General features: G+C 33.1%; 1 non-coding gene across 1 annotated transcript in view; it reads left to right on the forward strand.

The window, feature by feature from the left end:
- The first annotated feature begins 12474 nt into the window (after nt 1-12474).
- The window catches only part of LOC143261520 (small subunit ribosomal RNA), a 1921-nt gene continuing 1895 nt past the window's right edge, over nt 12475-12500 (forward strand). The window contains exon 1 of the ribosomal RNA XR_013035622.1: nt 12475-12500. This exon is cut by the window's right edge and continues 1895 nt beyond it. This is a non-coding gene — a ribosomal RNA (small subunit ribosomal RNA).

The raw sequence follows: 12500 nt of genomic DNA on the forward strand, positions 1-12500 counted from the left end.
AAAAGTATACGGCTGTGTAGCGGGGATCAAAACGAGTAATTTCGTGTATAAAGTTTAATTAAACTCCCATTAGTTTGCCGGGAAACATCGATTATTCCGATCTAGAAAGAGACAGAGATAGACGATCCGCGTTATGTTAAATATCTCCAGGTTACCGATTCCACAAAATTATAAAAAGTATACGGCTGTGTAGCGGGGATCAAAACGAGTAATTTCATGTATAAAGTTTAATTAAACTCCCAATAGTCTGCCGGGAAACATCGATTATTCCGATCTAGAAAGAGACAGAGACAGTCGATCCGCGTTATGTTAAATATTTCAAGGTTTCCGATTCCACAAAATTATAAAAAGTATACGGCTGTGTAGCGGGGATCAAAACGAGTAATTTCGTGTATAAAGTTTAATTAATCTCCCATTACTTTGCCGGGAAACATCGATTATTCCGATCTAGAAAGAGACAGAGATAGACGATCCGCGTTATGTTAAATATCTCCAGGTTACCGATTCCACAAAATTATAAAAAGTATACGGCTGTGTAGCGGGGATCAAAACGAGTAATTTCATGTATAAAGTTTAATTAAACTCCCAATAGTTTGCCGGGAAACATCGATTATTCCGATCTAGAAAGAGACAGAGACAGACGATCCGCGTTATGTTAAATATTTCAAGGTTCCCGATTCCACAAAATTATAAAAAGTATACGGCTGTGTAGCGGGGATCAAAACGAGTAATTTCGTGTATAAAGTTTAATTAATATCCCATTACATTGCCGGGAAACATCAATACTTCGATCGCGCGAGAGAGACAGAGAAACGAACAGTCTTTTTTTCGATTTACGGCTAAAATAAATTTTTCTCATTTTATTCAATAACATATTCTTGCTTAGATAACTTTTTTACATAGGGATTAAGCATTTAGAACGATATAATGTTTAAAATAAGGGCACTTTACTCTTGACATTTTACGGTTTTTTCAATTTTCTGAAAAATCCTATCATTAGATTTTTTTAAAAATACGATAATCTTGCATAACTAACGTTTCTACATAGGGATTAAGCATTTAGAACGAAATCTAATGTCAGAAAATGGCACTTTACTCTTGACATTTTTCGGTTTTTTCAATTTTCTGGAAAATCCTATCATTAGATTTTTTTAAAAATACGATATTCTTGCTTAACTAACGTTTTTACATAGGGATTAAGTATTTAGAACGAAATCTAATGTAGGAAAATGGTACTTTACTCTTGATCGGTACGTTGGGACTTTGAAAATATTCGGGCGTACGCGGCGCGCTCGGCGCTTCGAACAGCTCCGGTGTCCCCATTATTTTCGATTTACGGCTAAAATAAATTTTTCTAATTTTTTTCAATAACATATTCCTGCTAAAATAACTTTTTTACATAGGGATTAAGCATTTAGAACGATACATTGTTTAAAATAAGGGCACTTTACTCTTGACATTTTACGGTTTTTTCAATTTTCTGAAAAATCCTATCATTAGATTTTTTTAAAAATACGATATTCTTGCTTAACTAACGTTTCTACATAGGGATTAAGCATTTAGAACGAAATCTAATGTCAGAAAATGGCACTTTACTCTTGACATTTTTCGGTTTTTTCAATTTTCTGGAAAATCCTATCATTAGATTTTTTTAAAAATACGATATTCTTGCTTAACTAACGTTTTTACATAGGGATTAAGTATTTAGAACGAAATCTAATGTAGGAAAATGGTACTTTACTCTTGATCGGTACGTTGGGACTTTGAAAATATTCGGGCGTACGCGGCGCGCTCGGCGCTTCGAACAGCTCCGGTGTCCCCATTATTTTCGATTTACGGCTAAAATAAATTTTTCTAATTTTTTTCAATAACATATTCCTGCTAAAATAACTTTTTTACATAGGGATTAAGCATTTAGAACGATACATTGTTTAAAATAAGGGCACTTTACTCTTGACATTTTACGGTTTTTTCAATTTTCTGAAAAATCCTATCATTAGATTTTTTTAAAAATACGATATTCTTGCTTAACTAACGTTTTTACATAGGTATTAAGCATTTAGAACGAAATCTAATGTAGGAAAATGGTACTTTACTCTTGATCGGTACGTTGGGACTTTGAAAATATTCGGGCGTTCCAATCGCTCGTCTGTTGCATCATAGCGCGTCTCGGCGCAATCGACCGATTCGCTCGATCCATTATTTTCGATTTACGGCTAAAATAAATTTTTCTCATTTTATTCAATAACATATTCTTGCTTAAATAACTTTTTTACATAGGGATTAAGCATTTAGAACGATACATTGTTTAAAATAAGGGCACTTTACTCTTGACATTTTACGGTTTTTTCAATTTTCTGAAAAATCCTATCATTAGATTTTTTTTAGAATACGATATTCTTGCTTAGCTACGTTTCTACATAGGGATTAAGCATTTAGAACGAAATCTAATGTCAGAAAATGGCACTTTACTCTTGACATTTTCCGGTTTTTTCAATTTTCTGGAAAATCCTATCATTAGATTTTTTTAAAAATACGATATTCTTGCTTAACTAACGTTTTTACATAGGGATTAAGTATTTAGAACGAAATCTAATGTAGGAAAATGGTACTTTACTCTTGATCGGTACGTTGGGACTTTGAAAATATTCGGGCGTACGCGGCGCGCTCGGCGCTTCGAACAGCTCCGGTGTCCCCATTATTTTCGATTTACGGCTAAAATAAATTTTTCTAATTTTTTTCAATAACATATTCCTGCTAAAATAACTTTTTTACATAGGGATTAAGCATTTAGAACGATACATTGTTTAAAATAAGGGCACTTTACTCTTGACATTTTACGGTTTTTTCAATTTTCTGAAAAATCCTATCATTAGATTTTTTTAAAAATACGATATTCTTGCTTAACTAACGTTTCTACATAGGGATTAAGCATTTAGAACGAAATCTAATGTCAGAAAATGGCACTTTACTCTTGACATTTTTCGGTTTTTTCAATTTTCTGGGAAATCCTATCATTAGATTTTTTTAAAAATACGATATTCTTGCTTAACTAACGTTTTTACATAGGTATTAAGCATTTAGAACGAAATCTAATGTAGGAAAATGGTACTTTACTCTTGATCGGTACGTTGGGACTTTGAAAATATTCGGGCGTTCCAATCGCTCGTCTGTTGCATCATAGCGCGTCTCGGCGCAATCGACCGATTCGCTCGATCCATTATTTTCGATTTACGGCTAAAATAAATTTTTCTCATTTTATTCAATAACATATTCTTGCTTAAATAACTTTTTTACATAGGGATTAAGCATTTAGAACGATACATTGTTTAAAATAAGGGCACTTTACTCTTGACATTTTACGGTTTTTTCAATTTTCTGAAAAATCCTATCATTAGATTTTTTTAAGAATACGATATTCTTGCTTAACTAACGTTTCTACATAGGGATTAAGCATTTAGAACGAAATCTAATGTCAGAAAATGGCACTTTACTCTTGACATTTTTCGGTTTTTTCAATTTTCTGGAAAATCCTATCATTAGATTTTTTTAAAAATACGATATTCTTGCTTAACTAACGTTTTTACATAGGGATTAAGTATTTAGAACGAAATCTAATGTAGGAAAATGGTACTTTACTCTTGATCGGTACGTTGGGACTTTGAAAATATTCGGGCGTACGCGGCGCGCTCGGCGCTTCGAACAGCTCCGGTGTCCCCATTATTTTCGATTTACGGCTAAAATAAATTTTTCTAATTTTTTTCAATAACATATTCCTGCTAAACTAACTGTTTTACATAGGGATTAAGCATTTAGAACGATACATTGTTTAAAATAAGGGCACTTTACTCTTGATATTTTACGGTTTTTTCAATTTTCTGAAAAATCCTATCATTAGATTTTTTTAAAAATACGATATTCTTGCTTAACTAACGTTTCTACATAGGGATTAAGCATTTAGAACGAAATCTAATGTCAGAAAATGGCACTTTACTCTTGACATTTTTCGGTTTTTTCAATTTTCTGGGAAATCCTATCATTAGATTTTTTTAAAAATACGATATTCTTGCTTAACTAACGTTTTTACATCGGGATTAAGCATTTAGAACGAAATCTAATGTAGGAAAATGGTACTTTACTCTTGATCGGTACGTTGGGACTTTGAAAATATTCGGGCGTTCCAATCGCTCGTCTGTTGCATCATAGCGCGTCTCGGCGCAATCGACCGATTCGCTCGATCCATTATTTTCGATTTACGGCTAAAATAAATTTTTCTCATTTTATTCAATAACATATTCTTGCTTAAATAACTGTTTTACATAGGGATTAAGCATTTAGAACGATACATTGTTTAAAATAAGGGCACTTTACTCTTGATATTTTACGGTTTTTTCAATTTTCTGAAAAATCCTATCATTAGATTTTTTTAAAAATACGATATTCTTGCTTAACTAACGTTTCTACATAGGGATTAAGCATTTAGAACGAAATCTAATGTCAGAAAATGGCACTTTACTCTTGACATTTTTCGGTTTTTTCAATTTTCTGGGAAATCCTATCATTAGATTTTTTTAAAAATACGATATTCTTGCTTAACTAACGTTTTTACATAGGGATTAAGCATTTAGAACGAAATCTAATGTAGGAAAATGGTACTTTACTCTTGATCGGTACGTTGGGACTTTGAAAATATTCGGGCGTACGCGGCGCGCTCGGCGCTTCGAACAGCTCCGGTGTCCCCATTATTTTCGATTTACGGCTAAAATAAATTTTTCTAATTTTTTTCAATAACATATTCCTGCTAAAATAACTGTTTTACATAGGGATTAAGCATTTAGAACGATACATTGTTTAAAATAAGGGCACTTTACTCTTGATATTTTACGGTTTTTTCAATTTTCTGAAAAATCCTATCATTAGATTTTTTTAAAAATACGATATTCTTGCTTAACTAACGTTTCTACATAGGGATTAAGCATTTAGAACGAAATCTAATGTCAGAAAATGGCACTTTACTCTTGACATTTTTCGGTTTTTTCAATTTTCTGGGAAATCCTATCATTAGATTTTTTTAAAAATACGATATTCTTGCTTAACTAACGTTTTTACATCGGGATTAAGCATTTAGAACGAAATCTAATGTAGGAAAATGGTACTTTACTCTTGATCGGTACGTTGGGACTTTGAAAATATTCGGGCGTTCCAATCGCTCGTCTGTTGCATCATAGCGCGTCTCGGCGCAATCGACCGATTCGCTCGACCCATTATTTTCGATTTACGGCTAAAATAAATTTTTCTCATTTTATTCAATAACATATTCTTGCTTAGATAACTTTTTTACATAGGGATTAAGCATTTAGAACGATATAATGTTTAAAATAAGGGCACTTTACTCTTGACATTTTACGGTTTTTTCAATTTTCTGAAAAATCCTACCATTAGATTTTTTTAAAAATACGATATTCTTGCTTAACTAACGTTTCTACATAGGGATTAAGCATTTAGAACGAAATCTAATGTCAGAAAATGGCACTTTACTCTTGACATTTTTCGGTTTTTTCAATTTTCTGGAAAATCCTATCATTAGATTTTTTTTAAAATACGATATTCTTGCTTAACTAACGTTTTTACATAGGGATTAAGCATTTAGAACGAAATCTAATGTAGGAAAATGGTACTTTACTCTTGACCGGTACGTTGGGACTTTGAAAATATTCGGGCGTTCCAATCGCTCGTCTGTTGCATCATAGCGCGTCTCGGCGCAATCGACCGATTCGCTCGACCCATTATTTTCGATTTACGGCTAAAATAAATTTTTCTCATTTTATTCAATAACATATTCTTGCTTAGATAACTTTTTTACATAGGGATTAAGCATTTAGAACGATATAATGTTTAAAATAAGGGCACTTTACTCTTGACATTTTACGGTTTTTTCAATTTTCTGAAAAATCCTATCATTAGATTTTTTTAAAAATACGATAATCTTGCATAACTAACGTTTCTACATAGGGATTAAGCATTTAGAACGAAATCTAATGTCAGAAAATGGCACTTTACTCTTGACATTTTTCGGTTTTTTCAATTTTCTGGAAAATCCTATCATTAGATTTTTTTAAAAATACGATATTCTTGCTTAACTAACGTTTTTACATAGGGATTAAGTATTTAGAACGAAATCTAATGTAGGAAAATGGTACTTTACTCTTGATCGGTACGTTGGGACTTTGAAAATATTCGGGCGTACGCGGCGCGCTCGGCGCTTCGAACAGCTCCGGTGTCCCCATTATTTTCGATTTACGGCTAAAATAAATTTTTCTAATTTTTTTCAATAACATATTCCTGCTAAAATAACTGTTTTACATAGGGATTAAGCATTTAGAACGATACATTGTTTAAAATAAGGGCACTTTACTCTTGATATTTTACGGTTTTTTCAATTTTCTGAAAAATCCTATCATTAGATTTTTTTAAAAATACGATATTCTTGCTTAACTAACGTTTCTACATAGGGATTAAGCATTTAGAACGAAATCTAATGTCAGAAAATGGCACTTTACTCTTGACATTTTTCGGTTTTTTCAATTTTCTGGGAAATCCTATCATTAGATTTTTTTAAAAATACGATATTCTTGCTTAACTAACGTTTTTACATAGGGATTAAGCATTTAGAACGAAATCTAATGTAGGAAAATGGTACTTTACTCTTGATCGGTACGTTGGGACTTAGAAAATATTCGGCCGTACGCGGCGCGTCTCGGCGCTTCGAACAGCTCCGGTGTCCCCATTATTTTCGATTTACGGCTAAAATAAATTTTTCTAATTTTTTTCAATAACATATTCTTGCTTAAATAACTTTTTTACATAGGGATTAAGCATTTAGAACGATACATTGTTTAAAATAATGGCACTTTACTCTTGACATTTTACGGTTTTTTCAATTTTCTGAAAAATCCTATCATTAGATTTTTTTAAAAATACGATATTCTTGCTTAACTAACGTTTCTACATAGGGATTAAGCATTTAGAACGAAATCTAATGTCAGAAAATGGCACTTTACTCTTGACATTTTTCGGTTTTTTCAATTTTCTGGAAAATCCTATCATTAGATTTTTTTAAAAATACGATATTCTTGCTTAACTAACGTTTTTACATAGGGATTAAGCATTTAGAACGAAATCTAATGTAGGAAAATGGTACTTTACTCTTGATCGGTACGTTGGGACTTAGAAAATATTCGGCCGTACGCGGCGCGTCTCGGCGCTTCGAACAGCTCCGGTGTCCCCATTATTTTCGATTTACGGCTAAAATAAATTTTTCTAATTTTTTTCAATAACATATTCTTGCTTAAATAACTTTTTTACATAGGGATTAAGCATTTAGAACGATACATTGTTTAAAATAATGGCACTTTACTCTTGACATTTTACGGTTTTTTCAATTTTCTGAAAAATCCTATCATTAGATTTTTTTAAAAATACGATATTCTTGCTTAACTAACGTTTCTACATAGGGATTAAGCATTTAGAACGAAATCTAATGTCAGAAAATGGCACTTTACTCTTGACATTTTTCGGTTTTTTCAATTTTCTGGAAAATCCTATCATTAGATTTTTTTAAAAATACGATATTCTTGCTTAACTAACGTTTTTACATAGGGATTAAGCATTTAGAACGAAATCTAATGTAGGAAAATGGTACTTTACTCTTGACCGGTACGTTGGGACTTTGAAAATATTCGGGCGTTCCAATCGCTCGTCTGTTGCATCATAGCGCGTCTCGGCGCAATCGACCGATTCGCTCGACCCATTATTTTCGATTTACGGCTAAAATAAATTTTTCTCGTTTTATTCAATAACATATTCTTGCTTAGATAACTTTTTTACATAGGGATTAAGCATTTAGAACGATATAATGTTTAAAATAAGGGCACTTTACTCTTGACATTTTACGGTTTTTTCAATTTTCTGAAAAATCCTATCATTAGATTTTTTTAAAAATACGATAATCTTGCATAACTAACGTTTCTACATAGGGATTAAGCATTTAGAACGAAATCTAATGTCAGAAAATGGCACTTTACTCTTGACATTTTTCGGTTTTTTCAATTTTCTGGAAAATCCTATCATTAGATTTTTTTAAAAATACGATATTCTTGCTTAACTAACGTTTTTACATAGGGATTAAGTATTTAGAACGAAATCTAATGTAGGAAAATGGTACTTTACTCTTGATCGGTACGTTGGGACTTTGAAAATATTCGGGCGTACGCGGCGCGCTCGGCGCTTCGAACAGCTCCGGTGTCCCCATTATTTTCGATTTACGGCTAAAATAAATTTTTCTAATTTTTTTCAATAACATATTCCTGCTAAAATAACTGTTTTACATAGGGATTAAGCATTTAGAACGATACATTGTTTAAAATAAGGGCACTTTACTCTTGATATTTTACGGTTTTTTCAATTTTCTGAAAAATCCTATCATTAGATTTTTTTAAAAATACGATATTCTTGCTTAACTAACGTTTCTACATAGGGATTAAGCATTTAGAACGAAATCTAATGTCAGAAAATGGCACTTTACTCTTGACATTTTTCGGTTTTTTCAATTTTCTGGGAAATCCTATCATTAGATTTTTTTAAAAATACGATATTCTTGCTTAACTAACGTTTTTACATAGGGATTAAGCATTTAGAACGAAATCTAATGTAGGAAAATGGTACTTTACTCTTGATCGGTACGTTGGGACTTTGAAAATATTCGGGCGTTCCAATCGCTCGTCTGTTGCATCATAGCGCGTCTCGGCGCAATCGACCGATTCGCTCGATCCATTATTTTCGATTTACGGCTAAAATAAATTTTTCTAATTTTTTTCAATAACATATTCCTGCTAAAATAACTTTTTTACATAGGGATTAAGCATTTAGAACGATACATTGTTTAAAATAAGGGCACTTTACTCTTGACATTTTACGGTTTTTTCAATTTTCTGAAAAATCCTATCATTAGATTTTTTTAAAAATACGATATTCTTGCTTAACTAACGTTTCTACATAGGGATTAAGCATTTAGAACGAAATCTAATGTCAGAAAATGGCACTTTACTCTTGACATTTTTCGGTTTTTTCAATTTTCTGGGAAATCCTATCATTAGATTTTTTTAAAAATACGATATTCTTGCTTAACTAACGTTTTTACATAGGGATTAAGCATTTAGAACGAAATCTAATGTAGGAAAATGGTACTTTACTCTTGATCGGTACGTTGGCACTTAGAAAATATTCGGGCGTTCCAATCGCTCGTCTGTTGCATCATAGCGCGTCTCGGCGCAATCGACCGATTCGCTCGATCCATTATTTTCGATTTACGGCTAAAATAAATTTTTCTCATTTTATTCAATAACATATTCCTGCTAAAATAACTTTTTTACATAGGGATTAAGCATTTAGAACGATACATTGTTTAAAATAAGGGCACTTTACTCTTGACATTTTACGGTTTTTTCAATTTTCTGAAAAATCCTATCATTAGATTTTTTTAAAAATACGATATTCTTGCTTAACTAACGTTTCTACATAGGGATTAAGCATTTAGAACGAAATCTAATGTCAGAAAATGGCACTTTACTCTTGACATTTTTCGGTTTTTTCAATTTTCTGGAAAATCCTATCATTAGATTTTTTTAAAAATACGATATTCTTGCTTAACTAACGTTTTTACATAGGGATTAAGCATTTAGAACGAAATCTAATGTAGGAAAATGGTACTTTACTCTTGATCGGTACGTTGGGACTTTGAAAATATTCGGGCGTTCCAATCGCTCGTCTGTTGCATCATAGCGCGTCTCGGCGCAATCGACCGATTCGCTCGATCCATTATTTTCGATTTACGGCTAAAATAAATTTTTCTCATTTTATTCAATAACATATTCTTGCTTAAATAACTTTTTTACATAGGGATTAAGCATTTAGAACGATACATTGTTTAAAATAAGGGCACTTTACTCTTGACATTTTACGGTTTTTTCAATTTTCTGAAAAATCCTATCATTAGATTTTTTTAAGAATACGATATTCTTGCTTAACTAACGTTTCTACATAGGGATTAAGCATTTAGAACGAAATCTAATGTCAGAAAATGGCACTTTACTCTTGACATTTTTCGGTTTTTTCAATTTTCTGGAAAATCCTATCATTAGATTTTTTTAAAAATACGATATTCTTGCTTAACTAACGTTTTTACATAGGGATTAAGTATTTAGAACGAAATCTAATGTAGGAAAATGGTACTTTACTCTTGATCGGTACGTTGGGACTTTGAAAATATTCGGGCGTACGCGGCGCGCTCGGCGCTTCGAACAGCTCCGGTGTCCCCATTATTTTCGATTTACGGCTAAAATAAATTTTTCTAATTTTTTTCAATAACATATTCCTGCTAAAATAACTTTTTTACATAGGGATTAAGCATTTAGAACGATACATTGTTTAAAATAAGGGCACTTTACTCTTGACATTTTACGGTTTTTTCAATTTTCTGAAAAATCCTATCATTAGATTTTTTTAAAAATACGATATTCTTGCTTAACTAACGTTTCTACATAGGGATTAAGCATTTAGAACGAAATCTAATGTCAGAAAATGGCACTTTACTCTTGACATTTTACGGTTTTTTCAATTTTCTGGGAAATCCTATCATTAGATTTTTTTAAAAATACGATATTCTTGCTTAACTAACGTTTTTACATAGGGATTAAGCATTTAGAACGAAATCTAATGTAGGAAAATGGTACTTTACTCTTGATCGGTACGTTGGGACTTAGAAAATATTCGGCCGTACGCGGCGCGTCTCGGCGCTTCGAACAGCTCCGGTGTCCCCATTATTTTCGATTTACGGCTAAAATAAATTTTTCTAATTTTTTTCAATTACATATTCTTGCTTAGATAACTTTTTTACATAGGGATTAAGCATTTAGAACGACATATTGTTTAAAATAATGGTACTTTACTCTTGTGATTTTTCGGTTTTTTTTGATTATTTGGAAAAATAAATTTTTGTAATTTTTTTAAATACGATATTCGTGATCAGTGAACGATTTCACATATGGATTAAGCATTTAGAATCGTGCGGAAGCGTTATTAAAAAAGTTTACTCGATGCGATGGGACTTTGAAAAGTTTGTGAAAATTTTCATATTGGGAAAAAATGTGTAATTTTTTGTCTAGTTTACGGTGGTGTAATTTATTTTAATGTTTACTATAAATTTTTTTTTCGTTCGTTCACGCGCTATGTTACAACAGCACGGCCGGGCGGTCTGTTGCCGCGGCGGTTTACACTCGTAAGCGCGCGTGCTATTCGGCCGGCGGCGCCGGCGTCCTTGCCGGCCGTTCGGTATCTATAAGAGATACACGGTCCGTGCGAGGCGGACGGAGCAGAGCGGGTTTTGGGCCAATTCTACGATCTCGGTCGAGAAGCTGTCTCAGAGCTCCTTCGGGGCTTCGGTCCTGACTGTTTCGTGCCGTTTACGTTACGGACTTTTCTCCACACAGCGTGGCCACGGGTCGGTGTCTTTGACCGAATGGCCCATATGTGGCAAGCCCTACGGGGTTGGTTACCCGTATGCACTTTGTATGTATACTCGTACTCACTGAGCAATCGACTCTTCTGTCCGAGCGATGGAAAAATTTTTTAAAATGCATCTGTAAGATTTGGAAGCAAATCGTACCAATTGAAAACTGTGGCTAAAATGAATAGCCCAGTGGAGAGAGAAAACTATCAAAAAACTGATTTTTTAAATCAAGAGGTGTCAGAAATCGAAATGCCTAGCGCGAGCGGAAGAACACGCTTTCTCGCCAGTCCAGCATGTGTCCTGTCCGTTCTTCCTCGGCTTGCCGATTTTGCCCAGATCAGAGGTTTCGTGCTTCCGGCGGTCAGAAGATCAGCGTGAGCGTACGCGCTTCCACGACTATGGCATCACCCATGTACTTTTTCCTTTGAATATATTTGAGTACATAAAAAATATTAAAACATATAGAGAGAACTGTGTCTTGGATCTTAAAAATTTGTCAATAGCGATGATATATTATTACTTAACTTGAAGTATTTGTACGTTTTAGCTGGGACGTACATTTATCTTACAAGATGTTAATAGCGAGACTCTTGAAGATAAAATTATCTTGTGATTTTATGAAGGCAAAGATAGAAACGTACGAAGCTGGCGTACGTAGAAAAATGTGATTTTACGATAGAACAAAAATATAATACGTACGTTTTTGGGCGTACGGTAAAATATCTGTATGGTAGAAAAATGAAAGAAATTGAGCGTTAAAGAAGATATGTTACAAGCGCGGAATGTGGCAAAACTTGTACATATTTGAAAGAGAAAAGTGGTGTGTCGACCTGACATATATATATGAAACAGGCGACGATGGAAAAGGATTTAAATTTTGTCCATTTTATATATACATATTGTATAGTTCCCTGGTTGATCCTGCCAGTAGTCA

Source organism: Megalopta genalis, unplaced genomic scaffold, assembly GCF_051020955.1.
Source record: "Megalopta genalis isolate 19385.01 unplaced genomic scaffold, iyMegGena1_principal scaffold0055, whole genome shotgun sequence".
Classification (NCBI taxonomy): domain Eukaryota; kingdom Metazoa; phylum Arthropoda; class Insecta; order Hymenoptera; family Halictidae; genus Megalopta; species Megalopta genalis.